The 21,574-nt window shown below is 55.4% G+C and overlaps 1 protein-coding gene across 1 annotated transcript in view; it reads left to right on the top strand.

The window, feature by feature from the left end:
- Nucleotides 1-20,878: 20,878 nt before the first annotated feature.
- The window catches only part of NEK6 (NIMA related kinase 6), a 71,772-nt gene continuing 71,076 nt past the window's right edge, over nucleotides 20,879-21,574 (top strand). The window contains exon 1 of the mRNA XM_035555454.2: nucleotides 20,879-21,000. The gene's annotated coding sequence lies outside the window, so the exon portion shown is untranslated. The remainder of the gene's footprint in view (nucleotides 21,001-21,574) is intronic.

Raw genomic sequence — 21,574 nt, 5'->3', positions numbered from 1 at the left:
GGTTGAGCAAATCCCTTCCAGCCAGAGCAAGAAAGAGGATACAGGGGTGGTGTGAGCATGGGAGCGATGCCATTGCAGTCATCCCTGCGTGTTAGGTCTGAGCTTGCGTTCTGGCAGGAGAACAGGAATGGATGACTAAAGAGAAGGAAGCTGTGTCTGATAAAAGGCCAGGGCTGGGAGAAGATGGCAATACTTCGTTATTCTGCTCTGGCTCAGCCTTTTCCATGCTCCCTGGGTACATATCACCCACGGGTGCTGGGACAGCTCCCAGCGCTGCGGCACTGTCCTAGCAGCTCCGCGCTCTCTGGGTGCTGCAGCGCAGGGCAGGGCCCGAGGGCACGGGTACAGCCCCAGCCCTGGCACTGCTGGCACGGGGCCGTCCCCCCGGGCTGCTGCGTGGCCAGGCTGGGGCAGGCGGGTGGCAGAGCCTCGGGGCAGCGAGGGGAGGCCGGGCGTTGTGGCACAGGCACTGCTGCGCTGTCTGGAGCACGCAGCTCATCGGGCTGCGCCACGTGCCAGAGCCCCAGGTGAAAACCCAGGGCAAACTTCAACTCTGCTGCTCCACGAGGTCTGCAGAGACCGGTCCTGTCCCCCTCCCTCTTTGTTCAGCTGGGTGCTGACTGCCGAGGACACCGGCATCCCTTGCCAGTGTCACGGAGTGAAATACGCCCATGCGCCAGGCCCTGGCAGTCTCCGTGAGATGCTGGCACAAAATGCAGTGGCCCCGGGGATTCTGCCTAATCCTGGGGATGTCAGAGCTCCTCCCTGAAGCCCAGCAGAGGGTGTCCGGTGAGGAGACAGCCCTCGCCTCCTCCTCCGGCAGCAATCCCCTCCGCTCGCCATCTAACCAGGGCCTGAGATACACCCTCCTACCCTCCTTGTTTCGGGAGGCAGCAGATTGGATTGCCTCCTGGTGCTTCCTAAAGGAGTTCTGATGTGGCAGGCTGCCTCTTGCAAATGAGCTGAGCTGCAGCTGGGCTACTAAAATAGGTCCCAGTTTCCTCCGACAGACCAGATCTGGCTTGCAGGTGGCCTGGACCGAGTGCCAGCATGCTGGAAACTGCTACCAGGAGCAGGGTGGCAGCCGGAGCTCGCTGGACTCGCAGTAGCGGCTCCATTATCCGGCACATTGGAGCCAGCTCTCAGGCTCTCAGTTCCCAGGCACTGTGACATATGCTGTCTTAAAGCCTCCGGCAAATTGGAATCAGCTTGGCTTTTCAAAAGCCCTTTCATACAAAGGGCTGACATTTTCTGTGCTTTATTCTGGAGCTGGTTTGGGTTGTTAAAAATTATACCCAGTGGGTAGGAGCTGCCATACCTCCAATTGCTTGTGAGGCTACTCTGTATTTTATCAGCCTGTTTTTTTTATAATTTTGGTGTAAGGAGAGGGGACCATTGTTTTGAAACTGTAGCAAGACTTTCCAATAGATCTGGAAATGTGCTAGTGGTAAATAGCTATCTGAGGAACAAGCCACCCCCTGGCACCTCAAGGACAAGGCCTCCAGCTGTTCCGTTATTCAGCCTGGATCATGGGCTCCAGCTGTAATTTCTGTTCTGCTAGCTTAATTCCACACCATTTTTACACTGGCTTTTGAAAAATGCATGTTTATTCTCCCTCTGCCTTCCCCCATTAGCGGTAAATGCCTTTCAGAGGGTCGCACTGAAGTGCACTTGTCTGTGAGCTGCTTGCCGCGCTGTGCCAGGGCCCGTGCCCACGGCGAGGTGGGAGACGCCTTCAGGGTGGATCCGTCTGAATCCACTCGTGGTGCTGAGCCAAAAGGGAGCGAACGGTGGGAAAAGCAAAGCTCCCTTGTCCTGTCTGCGTGTCAGCACACACAGGGGCACAGACGTACGTACAGTAGCAACAAATGCATCGCAGGCCTTCGGACTCGTCTTCCAGGACACCCTGGGAAGGCTGGCCCACCTTCTCCTCGGATCTTCATCTGATAAAGTTTCCTTTCCCTTAGTGGAGCAACTCCTCCTCGTTCACGTTGCTCCACTAAGGCTGGCGTGGTCATTTTCACAGCAGGGGCAGAGGAACAGGGCCAGGTTGTAGAAGGAGATGTGGGAAAAACACAGGAGCAGAACCCTCTGGCAAGCCGGGACAGGTGGCCCTACAGGCACTTCAAAGGGACGTAATATTTGACTACCAGTAAGAAATATCAGGGTGGAATTAGGATACACAACATTTGTCTGGGAAGTGGGGTGTGCATAAGACTTTTGAATCATTTTTCAAAGGAAATGGCATTGCTTCAGCCCCGTGACTCCCCGCTGGCCCAAGCACGAGGTCAGAGCAGTGACTAATCGCTACAGCTAATTTAGCTTCTGTGCCTGTTCCAGGAACAAGGTGGTGTGTCGGAGCACGACTTTCACTTCTGTTCTGCAATAACTGTTTCAGACTCCGATTCTGTGTGTTCACAGGTATTCCAGGCAGAAACTCAGCTTTCTGGGGTGAGCAGCGAGAGCAGTGACACGGGCTTGTTCCTGGTGCCCTGCCCGGGGGAGCTGTGGCCAGTTCTGGTCCAAGTGCCCGTGTGGGGAAGTACAGGTTAGGCTCGCGAGTGATGCTGACTCCAGGGTCTTTGAACTTCTCTTCTCCCGATGACTTATACCAAGGAATGCTCCTAGAAGAGTCAAATAAGCACCCCGCTGCCCCGCGGGGACGAGCCAAAGGGGGTTGCACTGCTCTGGCTGGTGAATGTTCTGGGGGGACGGGGCCACCTCCCAGCTGCAGCTCGAAGCCGCAGACGCAGCCCTGTGCCCGGGAGTGGCACCACAGAGCCCTCACCGCTCCTCGAACTGCTTCCCTGTAAGACGCGATGTGGAACCCCCTTCCCCTGCTACCCTCCCTGCAAAGCCTCCCTAATTGCGGCTCTGTGCCACCACATCTCCTCCCGCGCCCCCCTGCCTGCCCTGCGGGGAGGCGTCCTGTCCCCGAGGGAAGGCAGCGCCTGTCGTCAAGGGGCTGAGCGCTCGGTTTTCTGTTTGGCTGATTCTTGCGTTAGCTCAATCCCACGGGCGACGTGGAGGACCTGAAGCTACAAAGGGCTGATTTGTCTTGTTCCTGCATCGTCTAATGGCTGCTGCCCGTTTGTACCGTGCTCCAGAGCTTAGTCCACTCCAGCCCATTAGATCACCCCGCTGAAGTGGAGAAAATGAAAAGTGCCCTTTCCAGGGACTCTGTAAACAGTAAGAAAAAACGAGAACTAAACCCTCCCCAGCCAGAAAGATTGCTCTAACGATTATTTGCTTTGAGCAGGCATATCTGTATTAATTTGCTTTGGGTTGGCTTGATTGTCTTGATAAAGATTACAGTAGACTGGAAGAAAGTTTGGAGGAAAGTGAATTGTTTAATTGCCATTCAGCAGTGGGGGTATGTCTGGCCTTTCTGTGTCCGTAGAGAGTTTTAATAGAAACACTTAGTTTGGTATGAATGAAATACGAATGGAAATGTGAGTGTATCTCCGTGTGTGAAAATGCAGCAGAAGAAATGACAGAAGGGTTAAAAGAAAAGGTATCTGCTAATTGCTGCATAACACCATATGTGAGATTTCATTCATATGAGGACAAGGAGCAAACTGACCTAAAGATAAGGTGGAAGAAGATGGAGAACAGAACTGGAGCCATAAATACCCGGATAAGGAAAAGAAGAGAACTGTGAAATTCAGGAATTCAGTGCAAGACTTCTGAGGGTGAGACGCAGTAATGAGGCAGAAGTTCCCAGAGTCCACTCCTAAGCAGTACAAAGAGCAAGTTGTGTGTGCGTCCCCCAGAGCACACCAGTGGCTTGGTGCTGCACCGTCCAGCCATTGCAGACACGTGAGCTTCACATGAAGGAAAAATCAAGTACTGCACGTCCCAGCTCAGTGTAATGCTTCAGTGAAAGGCCTAAGCAGTAGCTTAAATTTAAGCACATCATTAAGTGAGTTAGTGAGGAGAGACGTGTTGCTCAGTTGGCCCACTCCTTGCTTTCACAGGCGTGAGAACTCTATTTTTAGGGCTCCTGTTGCAATTTCGTAATTAACAGTAGCAAAGACTTACCACGAGGTTGTGGAAATGGCGTGTCTTCTACCTCAGCGGTCTCCAGCTGAGCAGAAGTCTGCAGAAATAGCAGAACACCACCGAGGAAGCTGCGGGGATGCTCTGCGATGCTGCAAGAGTCGGGCCATGTCCGTGCCGTGTGCGGTGAGGGTCAGGGTTCGGGCTGTTTGGGACTTCCCACAGCAGCTCGCTGCCGTCCCTCTACCCGCACTGCTGCATGCTGGGCTGTGGCAGCTCAGTGCCACGGTTAACAATGAGGGATTCGTGTGTTCCCGCTGCGACTCGTCATATGGAAAACCACGAGCGAGATACTTCCCTGGGATTGTAGCAAAGTGTGGCTCAGCTCTGGCACAAAATGGCTCTGGCGTTACCTTCCTAGCTCTCCATGGTCTTGGTTTTCCCTTTTCATTGCTCAGCTGCTGAGCATACCTATCAATAACTTGTTATTAATTTCTTTGGGAAATTTAGTAGCTATTAATAGGATTCAAATAGAGGTTTCCGCAGTTTCATTTTAACACTCAAATAAGACTTGGAAGTGTAACTTCACATTAAGCTTCGGTTTCATACTGTCTGTCAAACTGATTTTCACCGGTGAAAAGTCAAAACAGGGAGATAAAGCAGGAGCCTCGGCTGGTCTCTGATCCACGGACACGGCCGTACCAAACGCTGGTACGCGGGTTCCGTCCTGGTTTGCAGGCCTTGGTACCAGCAGAGCGAAGGGAACGGCGTGGGCAGACCCTCAGCCCCGTGCTGCTCCTCGAGCCCTCAGCTCCCTGCTGCAACTGGAGACGAGGCAGAGTTAACTTTTTCCACTCCTCGGCCAGAGCCCAGCTGCCCTCGGGGTGGTGCAGACGTCAGGCAGCGACGGGCACTGCCGCTGGGGTATTTCTGATGTGACTAAAAATAGGCAGGAATAGTCTAGGAACTGGGAATCTCCTGGGACACCGGCCTCTCCGAGCTCCGCACACCAGGAAGCTCAGGGACATTTTTGCTAAAAATCTTAAGATGAAACAAACTGCCTTGAACCTGTGGGATTTTTCTCTTCAGTGATTTATAGGGAAACATCCGCTGTCCCCTGCATTGCTCTGCACGCAGCTCTGAGACTGGGCCTCCCTCGGCCCTGCTCCCTCCCCAGTAGATCAGCTTTGGTAAATGCCTAAATGCGTGTGCCAGGGCTTGTAACAAGGGGTAGGTGCCCTACAAATACCTGCGATTTCCATACTGAACCTTTGAAGTTCATATAGCCCTGCTCGCTGGGACAGACAAGGAAATTTCAGCATTTCATTGTGTCATCTTCAGTTTAACGCAAATTACTTAATGCGGAGTTGTGACTGCAGGCACACATTGCTGTTTCCTGTCCTGGTTTCAGCAATATTGAATTTCCCCAGCCCTACCAGGACTCAGCTCCTCATTCCACTCACAGAGACCAGCCATTAGAAAAGGGAGGGAAGGAGAAGGGGAGCAGCTCCTGGGAGCCGCGTCCTCCAGCTGGTGGGGAAGGCAGGAAGGAGGAGATGGCTTCGCTCCTAATCAGCCAGAGCCCTGCACGGCGAGACGAGCCCCGCGCTGCCCTGCGGCCTGGCGCAGGGGATGTGGTCAAGATGTGCCCAGACCTGGCTTGCCCGGCCAGGCTGTCCCCGCTGTGAACATCTTTGCCCGGGGCTGACGTCCCTCTTCTCTCCCCCTGTTCTCCCAGTGCCCCGGGTGGCCAAGCAAGGCGTGCTTTCACCTCGTGCTTTCACCTCGTGTCAGAAACAGGGACTGTGCTGTAAAGCCGGTGCTACTAGGACAAGAAAAACCAGGAGCGAGTGCGGCTCTGTGGGTGAGCTGCCCGGGGAGAAAACTGGCACTCTCCTGGAAGGCAGAGCTTGGCCCCGGCCTGATCCTGTCGGCCCCTAAAGGCAGCGAACATGACGCCGTGTACCAAAATGCTTTTTTTTTTTTTTTTTCTTTTTTCTTCTTGTTTTTGAACAGGAAGAAAACAAACCAAGCAGTGAGGATGTGAGGAAAGAGGGAGAGGTCTGAGGTCTGGGACTGCACAAGACAGCGGGTACCCGGGGGTGGCTCTGCTTGGCCCCTCGCGGGCTCGGTGCCCGGGACCGGCTCTGCCAGCTGCCCCCGGCCGGGAGCAGGGGCCTGGGCTCGCCACGCGCTGGGCACAGTAGAGGCCAGGCACGTGAACGTGTCCCGGAGCATGAGAGACGCCAGGCTGACCCCAGGGACGATGAAGGATGTTTTATTTGGGATTTAAGGAAAGCATTTTGTGCTGCAGCAAACAACCAGCCTTGAGCTGCTCCCCGTGCCGAGCGGTCTGCCAGGAGCGCTGCTCCCGCCCGACGCGGGGCTCTCGGGGTGCGAGCGGGGGCACGCGGCGGGTGGCTGCCTTGTGAAGTGCCACAAAGCGCTGCAAAGGAGCGCTAGGAACAGCCTGGGGCCCCCAGAGCAGGTTGCGGGAGCACAGCAGGCACTGCTCCAATTTGACAAGCACAGTGAGTGATTAATGAGCCAGGGAAAACAGGGTGACACATGCAAATACTGGAGATCTACAGAGGAAATTCTGAGGATCAAGTCCACCTTTGTAAACAGAAATATCTCTATTATTGGGGAAGACAAGAAGGGAGCAGAGAAGCTCTCTGACTTCCCCAGACAGTCTCTAATGATACTTTCTGCAGTTTGCATCAATCCAGATTAAGCTTTGGGCTGACACAGACGGATCTTAACTAGGCTCTCGTCCAATGGAGTCGCATGTTCCCCTGTCCCCTGCCTCCGCCGCGCTGAGCTAGGCTCCACGCCTGACACAGAGTATCTGCACATCCCTTTGAGCAGCCAGCCCTGCTCCCCTCATCGCTCTGCCAAATGAGGCTCTCATTTCACTGCGATGAGGAGTGCTGCAGTGATGAGGACAGTCCACGAGCAGGAGGAAGTGGGCTTGGTCTGTGACTTTTGTTGTTGCAGGCATTTACTTGGGAAGAAGTCGGGGCAGCTGGGAGAAGTGCTGAAGGAGGCATTCGTAGTGTCCCAGGGCGCCTCTGCCAGCGCGAAGCCCCTTCCACGGCGTGTCCCTGGGACTCCTGCTTCAGCCATGGGCTGGGCCTTAGAGAAAAATCTCCAGTTTGGGGAAACAGTGCCAGTCGGGGTTGTGGGCAAAGGGAAATGTCACTGTGGTGGCCTGCGCTGGTGACATGCAGGTGGGGGCAGGATGAGCGGTGCTGGCTCCTTCCCGCACGGTGCGAGAGCAGAGAGCGTGGCTCTGGCCCGTGCCGGCGGGGCCCTCAGGCTGCTCACACCTCGGGCAGCATCCTTAGAGCAAACCTGCCCGAGGGGCGGCTGCGGCAGCACAGCTGGGCACTGCCAGCTCACAGCAGCGGCGTTCCGACGGATCACACAGGGCTGTGTTCTCTTCTGAAGGAGAGTTCGTTGCTGCCTCTGCAGAGATCAATAATTATTTCTCTTCATCTGTGGAGCAAAGTCTTGGCCGTCTGGTGCATGGTCAGATCAAACTTTTAACAATTTCCCAAGTCACACAAGATGGGAGAATTTTTAGGATGAGATTTGCAGAGCTGTTGTGGAGTCCATTTTCTTTAGATACCAATGGGAGATTTAAAAATCTGTACTTCAGTGTAAGGAAGGCTGAATACTGTGGAAGCTCCTTGGGCCATACAGCAGTGGTACTGGGACTCATCCACCATCAGCTGTGGATTCATTCGTACCAACTTGAGCCTCCGTGCTGGGCCTGCTGCTCATACAAACGATCCCAGGGCTCGTGGTGCCCTTTCCCGCGTGGGGCAGTGGAGAAGTGTGTCCTCAGCACCGCCTGGTGAGCGCAGAGTGATTATTCTGGGGCAAGTGGGGGCATGAGAAGCACAACAGAGAAGCCGTGTGTCAGTCAGGGGTGCCCATTTCTGCAGCGGGTAAGGGAGCAAGGTAATTGACTTTTCCAGGCGCGTGTTATCTGGAAACTTTCTCCCAGCTGGTGAGAGCCTACGGTAACACAAAAGTGGTTGGTAATTGCAACCCGCACAATGCACACGCTGCTGAGGTGAAGCCTTCTACTTCTTGAGAAGGCGCGAGCTTGGAAGGGTTCTGGGCTTGATTGTCATTCTAGACAAGTGTATCCTGACATCCTTTCCTTTTTACTATAAATCAGAAGCAAAATGAATAAATTAGTTATTGAAGTTCCTTGTGGGCTTCATTGATGCGATTGCAGGTGGAAAAGACAGGTAACATAACCAGAGGGAATTGGTGTCAAGGCTGCTCCTTACAGCCCCAGATTATGTCACCAATCAGCTGGTGAAATAAAGAGATTTCCCGCGTATATTTAGTAAATCAACATGACAATGTCATATACAATCGGAGTTAATTAGGCAAACCTTCTCGCTGCGTACAGCATACCTCGTGCCTTAAAGGTAGAGCGGCTCCGCCGCCGCTGCAGCCGCGCGAGTGCCAGGGGAGCGGCCGGTGGCAGCGCTGGCTGGAAGCACCTCCGGCAGCGTCCTCGGGGCTGCAGAGCAGGGGCAGCCGCGGGCAGCTCCGCGCTGGCTGTGCCGTGCCGCCCGTCTTCACAGCCCCGCGGCCGCGACCTGCTGCATCGCCGCTCCTCACACGCGTGGCCCCAGCAGCGCCCGCCGCGGGACGCTCGTTCCGACGTACGTGCGAGGCTCGCTTTCAGGTCAAGGAGGGACAAAAGTGGCCACAACCCCTGCCCCTCCTCTGGCCGCGCGCAGCTCACTGGCATGTCCAGGGCGAAAGGCGTTTGGTCTCCAAAGGCCTCTCCCTCCCCTCGGCCCCGGGAGGAGAGGCCAAGCGTAGGGCAAGGAGGCGACTTGTCCGAGGTCAGCCCCGCGCCATCTCCTCGCTCTGACCAGGGGACTCCCATCTGGTTCGATTCAGCTGTCAACCCTGGAGCAGAGTGGCAGTAACAAAAGGCTTTTTCAGACATAATCCCGCTAAACGGAGACAATCCTGTTATGTTTCCAGGCGACAGGAATTGAGACTTTAGTGCCAGAGTACGAGGGCTCTGCCCTAAGGGCTTTGTTTCAGGACTCGATGTCAGGTGATCCCAGGGCCAGCCTGGTCTTTGTGCCCTGCAGCGGCACAGATTAAGCCCCAAACATGTATTTTTAAATGGAGCAAAGCCCAGGAGGTGTGACACACAGTCTGGGACGGGGAGGAGAACCAGGCCAGCATCCCAGCAAGGGGGTTTAGTCTGGCCAAGACAATAGCAGCCCCGAATCTCCGAGGGGCACGGCCTGACATGGCAGCTGAGGGCTGCCCTGCCCGCCCCATGCCAGCCACCCCAGCCTGCCAAAGTTCAAATGTCTGACAAGCGTCACACTGCCGCTCCTGTATTCCCAGCCCATGTGTCCCCGATCCCCAGCAGAGGCCAGCTAATACCCAATTAACAGGATTCTTTCTAATGAACTGAGCCTGAACCGCCAGCCACTCCATCCTTTAATCTCTCCCAGCCGGAGCGGAAGGGCCTGGCAGGTGTCCCCGCAGGCGGGGGGGACACGGCAGGCCTGGCGTGCCAAAGCGCAGCCGTGCCGCCGGCAGCCCCTCGCCAACCCCCCCCAGCACGCACCGCTCCGCGTTTGTCCCCGCGGGTCTCGGCGTGTCCTTCCCCGTCCCTGCTGCCCCGCCGGGCTGGAGACGGGCACGTCGGTGCCCCGGGCAGGTGGCCACTGTCCTGGCCAGTGACAGCTCGGTCACGGCCCTGCACCTACCTGCCAGCGACCCCTTTGCTCGCCGTGCCCGGTGTGAAGGGCCAGCGCCACGGTGCCCGGGCGTCCTCTGTGCTGTGTCTCCCAGCCACACGGGACAGACAGCCCTCGGCACGAGGCTCGGGGATGCGGGGCAGAACGGCCGGCAGGCAGGGGGGTACGGCTGGCCCAGAGACCTCGCTGCGACCGACAGCACCGGGCATCGTCGGGTGTCGCCTCTCAAACAGCGGGGAGCCCACCCCTGCCTCCCGGCCCCTCTGTGGCTGCAGGGGGCTTTGGAGGGACGCGGTTCTGGGGTTAGCTTGGCTTCGGGAGCATCAGAGCGAAGCTGGTTCTGCTGCCTAGGAGTGGCTGCCCTGCTTTACAGGGACTGTTGTGCCAACTAGACTTTTCCCTCTGCTGATCTCAAAAGTAGAAATCTGAGATACTGCCACCAGCTAGGAAATCCCCTACGTGCCGTATCTCAGTTCCACCAGCCTTATCTCCGCTCACAGGGGCTGTGTGCATGCAACAGGCATCCCAGCAGCCTCCAGCAGAGCAAAGCCTGAAGATGCAGCACTGACCACATGCAGATGCTGTGGAATTTGGGTTCTGGGCCAAATGAGGCCATGGGGAAGGAAAGATCACATGAACAGTAATCTCTAGCGGCTGGGGACAGCCCACGCTTCTCCTGTGCCTCCCTGGCTGCAGGTAAAAGCTGCGGAAGCTGGTGCTGGGCTGTGCAGGAGCCAGCCCTAACCCGAGCAGCCTGGCCTGCCGTAGAAATCTTTGACTCTGCCCTTGTGAGCCAGGGCAGCTCCTGCTTTTTGCGTGGGTGTCAGTCTGTTATCTGGAGCAACCATCATTCCCAGCCTGGCCCCAAACAGCTCGGTTGTTGGACGGTGGGTTTGTGAGAGGTGCACTCAGCACGCTGAAGGGGTGTTGTAGCACCCAGATCATCCCCGAGGATGACTCCATCCTCTGTGTGCTGGGCTGGCACGGGGCTTACCAAGGCTCATCCATGCCAGTGAGTTAACTTTATTTTCCTGGTCACAGTTCTTGAGTTTTTGTACTTAGAAAGGCAGAGCAGGGGACCCACTGCTTGAATTACCCGTCCGGGGAACCAGGGGAGCTGCAAGCCCGACTCGGATCTGTTCAGCAGCAGAGCGAGGGGCAGGTTAGGGTCGGGAAGGAAACAAACCTCGCCTCCCTCCACAGTGTGGCAGGAACCTGTAGGTGAGAGGGAAACTCCCTCGGGGCTCCAGGATGGCATTTACAGCCCTGAGCATCCCCGCCAGCCGCGGCTGGCAGCGATTACTGCATGATGGGCATTTTCCTCTCCCAAAACTGTGCTGCGGAATTGGAGGGTGAAATCAGGAGCCTTTGCCCCTCGCAGCAGGAACTGGGATTTGACAGTCCTGCAGAAATGCAGATGTTCACGGTGGCACTGGGGCTGCTGGGGTGGCAGTGGCCGCCCTGCCCCTTGCAGCTGGACGTCGCCGGCTCTCCCTCGGTGCTCTGGCTGCTTCACCAGCGCCCGCAGGGGTGCCAGGAGCTGCTCGGTCTGGAGGCAGGGCGGAGGCTGAGTGCCCAAGTCCAGCAGATAGTCACGCAGCACCATTGCATCACCATATTTCTTTCATCTGCAAATCTCGCCGTGCTTCAAACACGTGAATGATGACCAAAACCACCCCAAGGAAGTGGTAAGATAGAATTATCCCAGCTTACAAATGGGGAAAGTAAGACACCGAGACAAAGAACTCATTTAGATGCTGGCCCCTGTCTTTGTCAGGTGCCTGCGAGAAGCTGGGCCAAAAAGGATTTGCTCAAAGCCCCAGAGCAAATTGCTGGAGCAGATCTGGGACTCTCTGTGCCCCAGCCTTCATCTTCCTTAGCCACAAACCAGCTCCATCCCCCAGGCAGGAAGAGGGGATCCCGAGAGAAGAATATAGTCTCCTAAATACGAGGTCTTCCCCAGACTTCTGGGGAGTTTGCAAGTAACAAACCTTTGAAGCACTTCCTTGTGGTATCGGCACAGACCCAGCAGCTCTGGCACAAGATGCTCACACTCCTGGTGCCGTGGCAGGCTCCTGCCTGCTCTGAATTTACGCTTGTGCTCATTGCCTTGATGCTGCACGGAGCCAGGCAGCTCCTGCTCTGACTCTGCTCTTCCCCCAGCCCAGCCAAGGAAGCCTCAAGCTGCTTGGCCATCATTTTCTAGAAGCCTCTGGCCTAACCCTGAGCACGCAGACTGGATCCTAGGGGATCACTGGAGAGCAGTAGACAGGATCCTGTGGGATCTGTGCAGACATATTGCCTGAGCAGCTTGTGCAGCTCCCCCCCTTTGCAGCTAGCCGTGTATAACACAGGAACTGAGTGTGAAACAGCTTCCCCGCAGACCCCATTAGCCCGAGCTGCCAACTGCAGACATAAGGCTGGGCCACGCAGCCCGGGAGAGACGTTCGAGCCGGTACGGGCACCTCGTGGAGCTGGCAGGGCGGGAGGGAGCGCGGGCAGGGAGCAGGCGGCGGCTCTGGGCCTGCTCCTGGGGCCGGGACGAGCCCTTTGCTCCCAGCGAGCCCCCGCTGCCCGGCCCGTGCCAGCGGCAGGAGGCACTCGGGGGCAGGTGGGATGGGGGGGTCCTTCTGGCTCCGGGGCCGGGCGGATTCTCTGCCCTAATTTCCTCCCAGATGAATTTCTCCTGTGCCTCTAATTAAGCTTCCCCTTTGGCTTAGCGATGTGGACAGTCAGAGCGTTTGTAAATTACCCTGTCCAGCAGACAGGCTTTGTCCAGCTCTCAGACCTCTAATTATTCCGCGGGGCCCCTCGAGACGGGAGATCTGCTGGAGACAGCCCGAGCAGAGGATGTCAGGTGCGACAGGCCCTGCTTGGACAGCAGCCCTGGGACACGTGGCTGCTGCCGCCCGGCACAAAGAGCTGTGAGCCTGCGCCAGGCAGAGCTCCGTGCTTGCACACGGAGAAGGAGAAGCTCTTCCTCCTGCTTGCGGGGCCGGGGCCGGCCACGGTCAGTGCCTCCCGTGCCGCACACACTGGCGCCTGCCGTGGTGAGGGCTGAGCACCGGGTCCTGCCCGCACACAGCTCACCGCAGGTCTCCATACCGTGTGCTGTCAGCTCCGAGCTGAGTTTCTTTCTCCTTGCCGCAGGTGCCACCGTGATGCTCTGCTCCCGGGACCGGGCGGCTGTCCCCCTGTCCCAGCTGCAGGAGGCGGATGGCGGTCGGGGGGCACCGGCACCGACGGCTCAGCCCGCCATCCCGATGGCTCCCAGGTCCTTCCCCTGGGTGCTGGGGCTGCAGCCTGCAGTGCCCCGCAATAGGCTGCTTGGGGTGCGTGTGGAGGCGTTTATTTAAGGCAGCGAACGAGATTCGGTCCATCCTTTGGAAGACACCTATCTCCAGCCATTTGCAGGCTCTGCAGCTCGCCGCTCAGCGCAGCCCTCGCAGCCCTCGCGCGTGCATCAGCGTGCGGATTTGTTTACAGGAAGCATCTGGGGAATGCGGCCGTTCTGGGCTCTGCTTTCTCACTCACAGACATGCCGGCCGCAGCGCCGGTCTCGCACACGGCCGTGCGGGGTGAGCAGCTCGGCGAGGCCGTGGTAGCTCTGGGCCGGCTGCCCCTGGCTGGGCACGGCGCGGGGCCATGGGGCAGCACCGCCAGCAGCGCCTCGCCTCGCCTCGCCTCGCCCCCGGGACAGGGCAGCTGCCGCCCGATCGCTCCGAGTGTGAAGATTAAAAAGGCAAAAACGCACCTCTCCGAGCTAGCTGCTTTGTCTAAGTCTTGAATGATTTTCTGTCACTAGGTATCAAACTGTAGTTGAAAGGATTTCCCGTTGACATTTAGCAGTATTAAATTACAAAATAACCACAAGTCAGCCACTCAGTATGATATAAACAGTGGGATTTGACAGAGCTTTTTCTGGCCTTGGGGACCAATTTACTCATTTTTACAGTCCCAACTCCAGCCATCCGCTGGTAATGCACAGCGCCTTTTGGACACCATCTATTTGGAATTAGAGACACATATGGCAGAGTGTAATTACCTATTTATTCTGCTGCTGAATCAGCAAACTGAGGCTAGTTAACATTACAGCTTATAAGCCCCTTTCATAAACATGGGTCAGTGCTGGAACTGGGCAAAATTAATGCAAGAGAAAGAAAGAATTCCTATCGGAAGGGGAGCCAAAAAAATCAGATGATTTAACAGGGAAAAAATTGACTCTCAGTGCTTTCCGCAAGGAAGAAATGCGAGGAACCCCAGCCAGGCTTCTGGGAGGAGGGGCCGGGACCATCCCCTGTTCCCACCGGTGCGAACCGGGAGCTGTGGAAGTGCCCTGCCGAAGGTCTGAAACGAACGAGGGGAAATCGGGCACGCTGGCCGGAGCTGCAGCTCCAGTCCCCGAGGAGGCCAGGGGCTGGTCTCAGCGCGCAGCCTGCTTCTGTGCCGGCTGCTGGGGCCGTGCTGCGACTCGCGCTCGTTTGCAGCACGGGTGGGTTCAGCCCTGTGGCCGGGGGCTGCGTGCGCCCCAGCACCCGGCAGCGCCCCACGTTTGGGTCGTGCCCATCGTGCCAGCGGCGTTTCCTGCTGACCAAACGGCCGAGCAGCAGCAGCAGCCGTGGGGAAGCCGCCGGTCCTGCCTGCCCGGCTGCTCCGGGAAGTCAAGGAGCGGCGTCCGGGCCCCTGGGCAGGCCAGCCCGGGGAACCTGCCCCTCGGTGACTGGGTGGACTGCGTGTCCCCACCCCGGCGCTGAGTTTCTGTGGCCCAAGCAGGATTCGGCTCAGCTGGCCGAGGGCAGGGAAGGAGGCAGCTCCTCTCTCTCCCTGTGTGCATCAAAGAGGCAAAATAACCACAGGAACCTAAACTGCCGGCAGAAAAGCCACGGACTATTCTGGAAGGGACTGGCTAAAGCTGAGGAACACGTTTCTCCTCCCACTGACCTACAAAGCGTTGCAGTGATTAAGACACATCGCTGCCAGGACTCAATAAAGGTGGTTTCCCCGTGGGACTGGGTGAGGTACGGGGCTCCGTGATGATTTGAACCCAGATAGGAGAGGCGCCGTCTGTCCTGCTCTCTGCCTACAGCCGGTCCTCGCACGATCTTCTCTTTCACAGGGAGGTCTGAGTGGGTCTTGGTCTGGAAAGCACCCGGGAGCTCACAAAAAGCAGGCACGGTGCTCAGCACCAGGGAAAGGCGCTGCTGGGTGGCACGGTGGCAGCCGGGGGCAAGCGTCGTGTCCAGCAGTCTGTCTGTCTGTCCGTCTGTCCCACGGCCGCCTGCGGGCCGGGCTGGGGGAGCAGCCCCGCATCTCCTACAGGTGCACGCTCTGCGCTCCTGCTCCTTTCATTCCTGCTCTTCAAAGGGCCGGGCATCTTGTACGTGAGGGTGTGCGGGGCGCTGGGATTTGAACTCATTAGCTTTGTGCAGCCTGCACCTGCATCTCACTTATGTCTGCAGCCTGTGGGGAAATGGTTTTGTTTTCTTTCTCTTTTTAAGAGGGGAGGAGAGGGAAGAGAGAAAACGACAAGTGCTCGGGAGCGCCAGCCTGGTTCTGGGCCAGGTGCCGCACAGTAGGAGCAACACAAAACGCCGTGGAGGTGGCTGGCGAACCGCCCCCCCCGGAACGTGACCGAAATGCCCGTGCCTTGTGCTGGGCTGGGGGCACAGAGCCCGGGTCTGCCCGCACGAAGGGGCCGTGCTCGTGGTACACGTCCTGTCCTGGGTGCGCCGGGCTCGGTGCAGGCAGGGAAATAACACAGCACTTCTGCTTTTCCACTGCGTCCTCCCTGCAGGGGAGTGCGGGGAGGAAGAGAAACGGGTAGGCCATAAAACTGGACGGCAGGACTTGTGTGTTCGCATTCTTCCCTCCACTGTTACTCACTCTGTTAGCATGCATTTTTTTTACTTGAAGTGGCAGTTTCCCCCTCCTTAAAACAGAGATATTCACTCACAGGAATATTCGCCCTTCAGACGGTTTGTCTCATGTGAATTCACATGTACCTGCCTCTTCCCTCCAGCCCTGTGCCTTCTTTTCTCTGTGATTTCAGATAGACTCCCATAAATTGTGTTCCAGGCCTAAATTAAACAACTGCTTAGAAGTCAGATCCCATCTGTGGCATGCCCTGTGACCTGGCAGTCTTCCTTTCCATCACATAAAGCTGGCAGCGTCCCAGGGTCTCAGGGAAGTTCTGCAGAAGGATTGTCAGGCTCCTGGGATTTAGTTTAGATCAGTATTTCCATCCCTAAAACCTGTTTTCAGGGGGAGAGAAGAAAGGAGTTCAGTGCAGAGTTTTAAATTCGCCGTGCAAAGTCTGTACACTTAAAAGTTAAAATATCGAGCAGACAATCTGTTTTATATCTGCATTTGTTGGATCCCATTAAGGGCTCTGGAAACCAGCACGAGAAGCCCTGTTTTTCCCACACTTGCTGTTCCTTGGCTTTGTGCTCTTCCTCCCAAACGTCCTGCCCGTGCCGTGCAGGAGCTGTCGGTACCTGCTCCTTGGCAGAGGCAGGTAAGCTGCTGCAGTTTGCAGATCTGCTGTGAGGGGGTCTTATTTTAATCTCACGTGAGCATTTTTGCTTAATTTAATTAACTTTGCAGTGCCTGAGCACTGCACAAAATGTACCTAGTGAATGCACGGGAACGAGAATAACAGTAGGAAGTTGCTACAAAAGCAGCAGAAGTTGTGAACGGAGCTCGGAGGGCTGAGGGCTGAGGGCTGAGGGCTGAGGGCTGAGGGCTGAGGGCTGCAGGCTCCAGCCCGGAGCAGGCAGGAAGCGAGCGCGCAGCCGGGGTGCCAGCGGTGTCCCCAGGGAGCGCGATGGGGCTGGGAGCCGCTCCAGGGCTTTTCCATGGGAATTCAGCAGGACCTATTTTCTGATGGAGGAGTTGGCAGGACACGCTGCGAGCCAAGGAGTTCGCTCCAGAGCATGGTGATTTTTAATAAAGTCACAATTGTTGCTCTGTGCTAAATGACTCATTTTGAAGTCAGCCCCTCATAAAACAATCCGTTCTCAGAGGCTGCTTCCTTCTGTACGTGTTTCACCAGCACAGCATACTTTTATGGTGTAAATGCTAACCTGACTTACGGTGCTGCCCAACAGTTACTGCTTGTTCTCACAGGTTTCTCAGCGGCACAACCCCGGGCCGTGCACAGCGCAGCAGGAGGGGGGCCGCAGGATTTCACATCCAGACCCCGTTGCCGTGAGCCGCAGTCACGGTGATGGGGCGTGGGGGTGTGCGTGGGACACGGCCCCGCGGGCACAGCCGGGCCCCTCGGTGCTGCTTCCTCAGCGAGGGTGCTCGGCTGCTCACGTTCCGTTCCACTGGCTTGTCTTAAACTTCCTCACGCTGAAATCTGCGTTGGAGCCCCCTCCAACTCCCTGCCAAACGACGTGAAATTATTTCACTGGCCAGCGAGTTGGCAGGAGAGGAGCTGGAGGGGGGACAGATGGACGCTGTGAATGCAGGAGTCCTGCGTCGTTAGGGAACCAGGCTTACAACGTTCAGAAAACCGAAGAGGTCTCTGATCCATAAACCCCTTTGTTCCCAGGCACTAATCTTCCCAAACCGACCGAGCTGTTGACGTGCAGGATGATTTAGTTTACTTGCTTTTGTTTATTTGCTTTTTGAGGACGTGTGGGCCAAAACCATGTCTGAGAACATGGCATGTCTCTCGTTACTTGCCTGCAGATCACAACCTTGTAAAACAGCTTTTTTCTCAAACACACAGTGTGAGCATTTGTAACCTGAATGCAAACTGCCAAACACACGTTCGCAGAACTCTGGTATTTTTATTTAATATGTATATATTTTCTTTTACAATTTGGGCCTAATGAAAAACATGTGGATCGCGCCGAGTAAAAGGAATAATAGAAGTTTGTGACGGCTGCGTCAGTTCCCGCTGGGTATTACCGACCGTGCGCATTCTCTTGCTGGCTTGTGGCTCCAGATACTGCAAAATAACTCGAGTACGTTCCCCGGCCCAGTCCAAACCTGCACGCTGCGGTTTTCAAAACGCTGTTGTCTTGGCAACCTTCCAGCCCCTTTCTGGGCATTCAGACCTCAGCTGAAACGAGCGGAGCACAACTGGAGTGTTTTCCCAGGCCTCTAGCACAGCACCTGACCGCGATCCTGGTTTTCCTCCTGACGCTTCGGTCTCTTTGCTTGTCTTTGCTCTCATTTCTGACAACGGTGGCACCGCTGTGGTGCCTCCGTTTCCTTCCTGCTTGCAGTGAAGCCGCTATCTGCCCAGCGTCTGAACCAGGGGCACCGACACGCTCTTGCTCTGTGGTTGTTCGCAGCAGAGGCAGCGAGGACAGAGATGCTTGGCGGGCTCTCCGGGGAGCTGAGTCAGCACTGCCAGCTTCCTCAGCGATACCCGCCCGAGCGGGCATGGAGCAGGGCTGCTGCCTCGGAAATGCCACTGAAACCCTACGACTGCAGAAAACCGCTCTAGAAAATGTAAATCCGAATGAATGCCGTTAAAACACACAGAGAAAAATGTGAACGTGAATTTGAACAAAGCTGTCCACCTCCTGCCTTCCCACAAAGGAAACCTGCTGCCTCTGCCCTAGGAGAGTGTTTTACCAAGCTCAAACGGAACTGTTTTTACAACATCCCTTTGTCTCTCTTGGAATGCGACCAACAATTACAAGCTTTTAAAGAGAGCTTCTTGCTTGTTCAGGCCCAAAGGGAGTAGCTGGTATAAATAACAGACGGGCCTGCATTGTCTCCAGCGCTGCCGTGCTGCTGCTCCTCGCGGACACAACCTGGGCAAGGTGTGGCGGTGCCCGCAGCGGCGGGAGCCTGCGATCTGCTCCCCGCGCAGGAACGCGATGATAAAGTGAGCAACAGCTGACAGGGCCAGAGCTGGTATGCGCAGCCCAGCGGACGTGACGCTCCAATTTTAGAAAACTACAACTGGGGAGACTTGCTGGACCTTGCTGCTGTTTTCCATACCGGGAGCCTTGGGAGAGCAACATCTTATCTGCCCGGCCTCGCGCAGCATTAACAGCCCCTCGTCCAGGCAGCTGCTGGTTAACAATTAATACCTTTGGAGCATACACCTAGCTAAGGAAAAACGTTAGGGATTTGCAACATACAGCCGGGCCACATGAACACATTCTTGTTTTTCCAAGGTGAACGGCTCCGCCACGTCAGCCCGGAAAGCTACACTTCTCCTTTGCTTTCAGTTTGCCAGTATTGCCTCTTCCACCTCTGGTTGTGTGCGAGCGGCAGTGCTGCAGCCCCGGAGATCCAGTCCTGATGCCCGCCCGCCCCACTCCCACCCACCCCTGCCTTCCTGCTCCGTTCGCCTTGTGCCTTCTAAGCTATTCAAAAACATCTTCTCACCTCTCCTAAATGGTATCTTTAACTGTTCTCTCTTCGCCCCCAGCGTCAAGTTCTGCTTTGAATTGTCAGGTCCGACCCCAGCGATTTGGCTGAAGCCCAGCTTCCACCCACCTCCTTCTCCATTGCTGTGGTTTGTAAGGGAGGGAGCTGGGGGCTGCTGCGTGTTCCCCAAAGGAAAGTCTTGTAGCTGCCTCGTGGTGAGCAGGATTAGGAACCTGAGTGAGAGTACGCAGGCTTCTGCTCTCTTCTGCTCCTCAGTAACCTTCTGGGTCTCTCTGGGCAGATTAAGGCTTTTGTGCTGTTTTCACCAAGGTCAGTGATCTATTCCTTTGTATTCACTGCACTCCACTCAATTAGTTGAGGGCATTTAAGATGGATTTTTCATATTTGCATCGCAAATTCCAAATGATCCATGAAAAGCAGCTGTTCAGAACTTCTGAATTCATTATCCCCAGTGTTTTGGAGTAAAGAAACTTTGCCAGCCGTTTGACTGGGGCCCTGAGTCGTCAGTATGATGGGAAACTGTCAGTTGTTTTTAGCTTGCATTGAGGAAATAATGTGATGGTACGGCATCTGTTTTCCATTTTCCATTCACTGCAACTCATCTTTATCTGACTTGCTATTTCCTAGTGGCTGCTCCAACACAGCAGCAGCTAAGGGCCTTGTGCAGGGGCACCCCCGAGGACTTGCAGTGTTGGCACGGCCCTACACAGTGGTGTTAGATACAACATTCCTCCTCTCTTCTCTTCCCTTGAAGAGAACGTGCTTTAGATTTGGGCTGGAATTTGTTACTTTGCGCAGAATCTTTTCTTCCTTCCTGCCTTAAAATGGAAATCTGACCTTCTGGGGCCTCATTTCTTCTTGCCACTGACTTGCTGTGCGACCCTGGGCAAACGATCTCCCGTTGCAGTATCTCTGCTGTCTGCAAAATGGGAATAACAAAGGGGGGAGTTTGCTGTTAGCTCCCCACACTGAACAGACACACCACCAGAAAACAAGAAGTGATCTTCCTTCTGGCCCCACCGAAACCTGGGTGAGTAAGGAATGTTCACTTAAGGGAAATACTCTGGGTGAAGTAGAAACAGCAGACAGAAATAACAGAGCTTTTTTCCTGCTCCTGGCCATCACCTTTACACAGCATTCCTGGGTAAAACTTTAGTTCTTGTTTGCTGACTCTTTAGAAGGACCTAGGACTTTGACAAAACAATATGCTGATGTGAATAAAGAATTAGAATAAAAGTGCTGTGTTTCACAACAGACCTTGATGCCATGGCATCAATAATATGAATAAGTTTAAAATTGGGAAAGTTTCAGCTCAAGGTTTTCAGGATTGCTTTCCAAGCCAAAAAGGAACTGCAAGAACTGCAGGGAAAATGCAGAGCACGGAGCATGCAGGTTCCTCTCCCTAAACAAGCAACCGTGGGCTCTCCAGTGAGTGCTTTGAGCTTTAATCATTTGGGGCTCACATTTCTTCTGGCTTGGAGGTCCGGTAGTGAGCAAAAGGAAAACTCATAATCTAACCTGAGTGGTATTTGCAGTATTAGCTCCCCTAGGTTTGCTTAATCATGTTGCAATGAGCCATGGCCGTGCTGTTTGCATTGCCACTTTGCTTTCTACATCCTTTACCTTGTGTCATTTTTTTTTTCTCCAGGAGTCAGAACCAAGATTATTTCTTAGTGGCAGCCTCAGTGTTTTCCTGCCCAGTCATTGCACAGTGTTTGTTTCCAAGCTCACTGGTTGTGCCTTTTCCCTGATCTCTAGCTCCTGCTTGTGCAACCCTCCCAAGTGTTACTGCTGTGCATCCACGTGTCCAGCGGACAGTACAGCACACCTCAGCACCTGTGGGGAGCCCGGCCTCGCCTCGATGACCAGCACTCCAGGCACACAGGTTCGTACGGTCAGCTCAGAATACAGCAAGAGACAACTGGCACAGACACCACAAATCACATTCACAGGGCTCACATCATCCTTTCTGCATTTTCCAGCCAGCCAATTTCTCGGTGGTCATTGCATTCGTTCGTACAGAAGCGACGTGGCCGAGAGCCAGAGGCTTGTCTCGCTTTCTCCTCTCTTTCCTTCCTTCCTTTCTTCGGCTCATCGGGTGTGACAACCTGAACACGGTTGTTTATTGCTTTTGTTTCCACATATAATCAGATCTCTTTCCCTGACATTATGCAGCTCAGCACAAGCACTCCAGGTGGGATGAATCCAGTTCAGTGCCCTCCTCCCACCCTAGGCTGCTCCCACCGCTAATGAACTGCAAACAACCATGTTCCTCATGTTCAACCTTCACCCTGCCCGATGCATCCATAATCTAAATATAGGCCATAATTATTCCACTGGCGTCTGTAGGCCCATTGACAGAACTGACAGTGGCAGAGGTCGGGAGACCCTTTGCACCTTTAATATATTCTCTTAACCAGTTCCCTGGCACTGATGGTTACAGTCTCCCTAACATCCAG

Source organism: Cygnus atratus, chromosome 19 (assembly GCF_013377495.2).
Source record: "Cygnus atratus isolate AKBS03 ecotype Queensland, Australia chromosome 19, CAtr_DNAZoo_HiC_assembly, whole genome shotgun sequence".
NCBI lineage: Eukaryota > Metazoa > Chordata > Aves > Anseriformes > Anatidae > Cygnus > Cygnus atratus.
The sequence above is the reverse complement of the archived record's forward strand: the minus strand, read 5'-3'. Positions and strand labels throughout refer to the sequence as shown.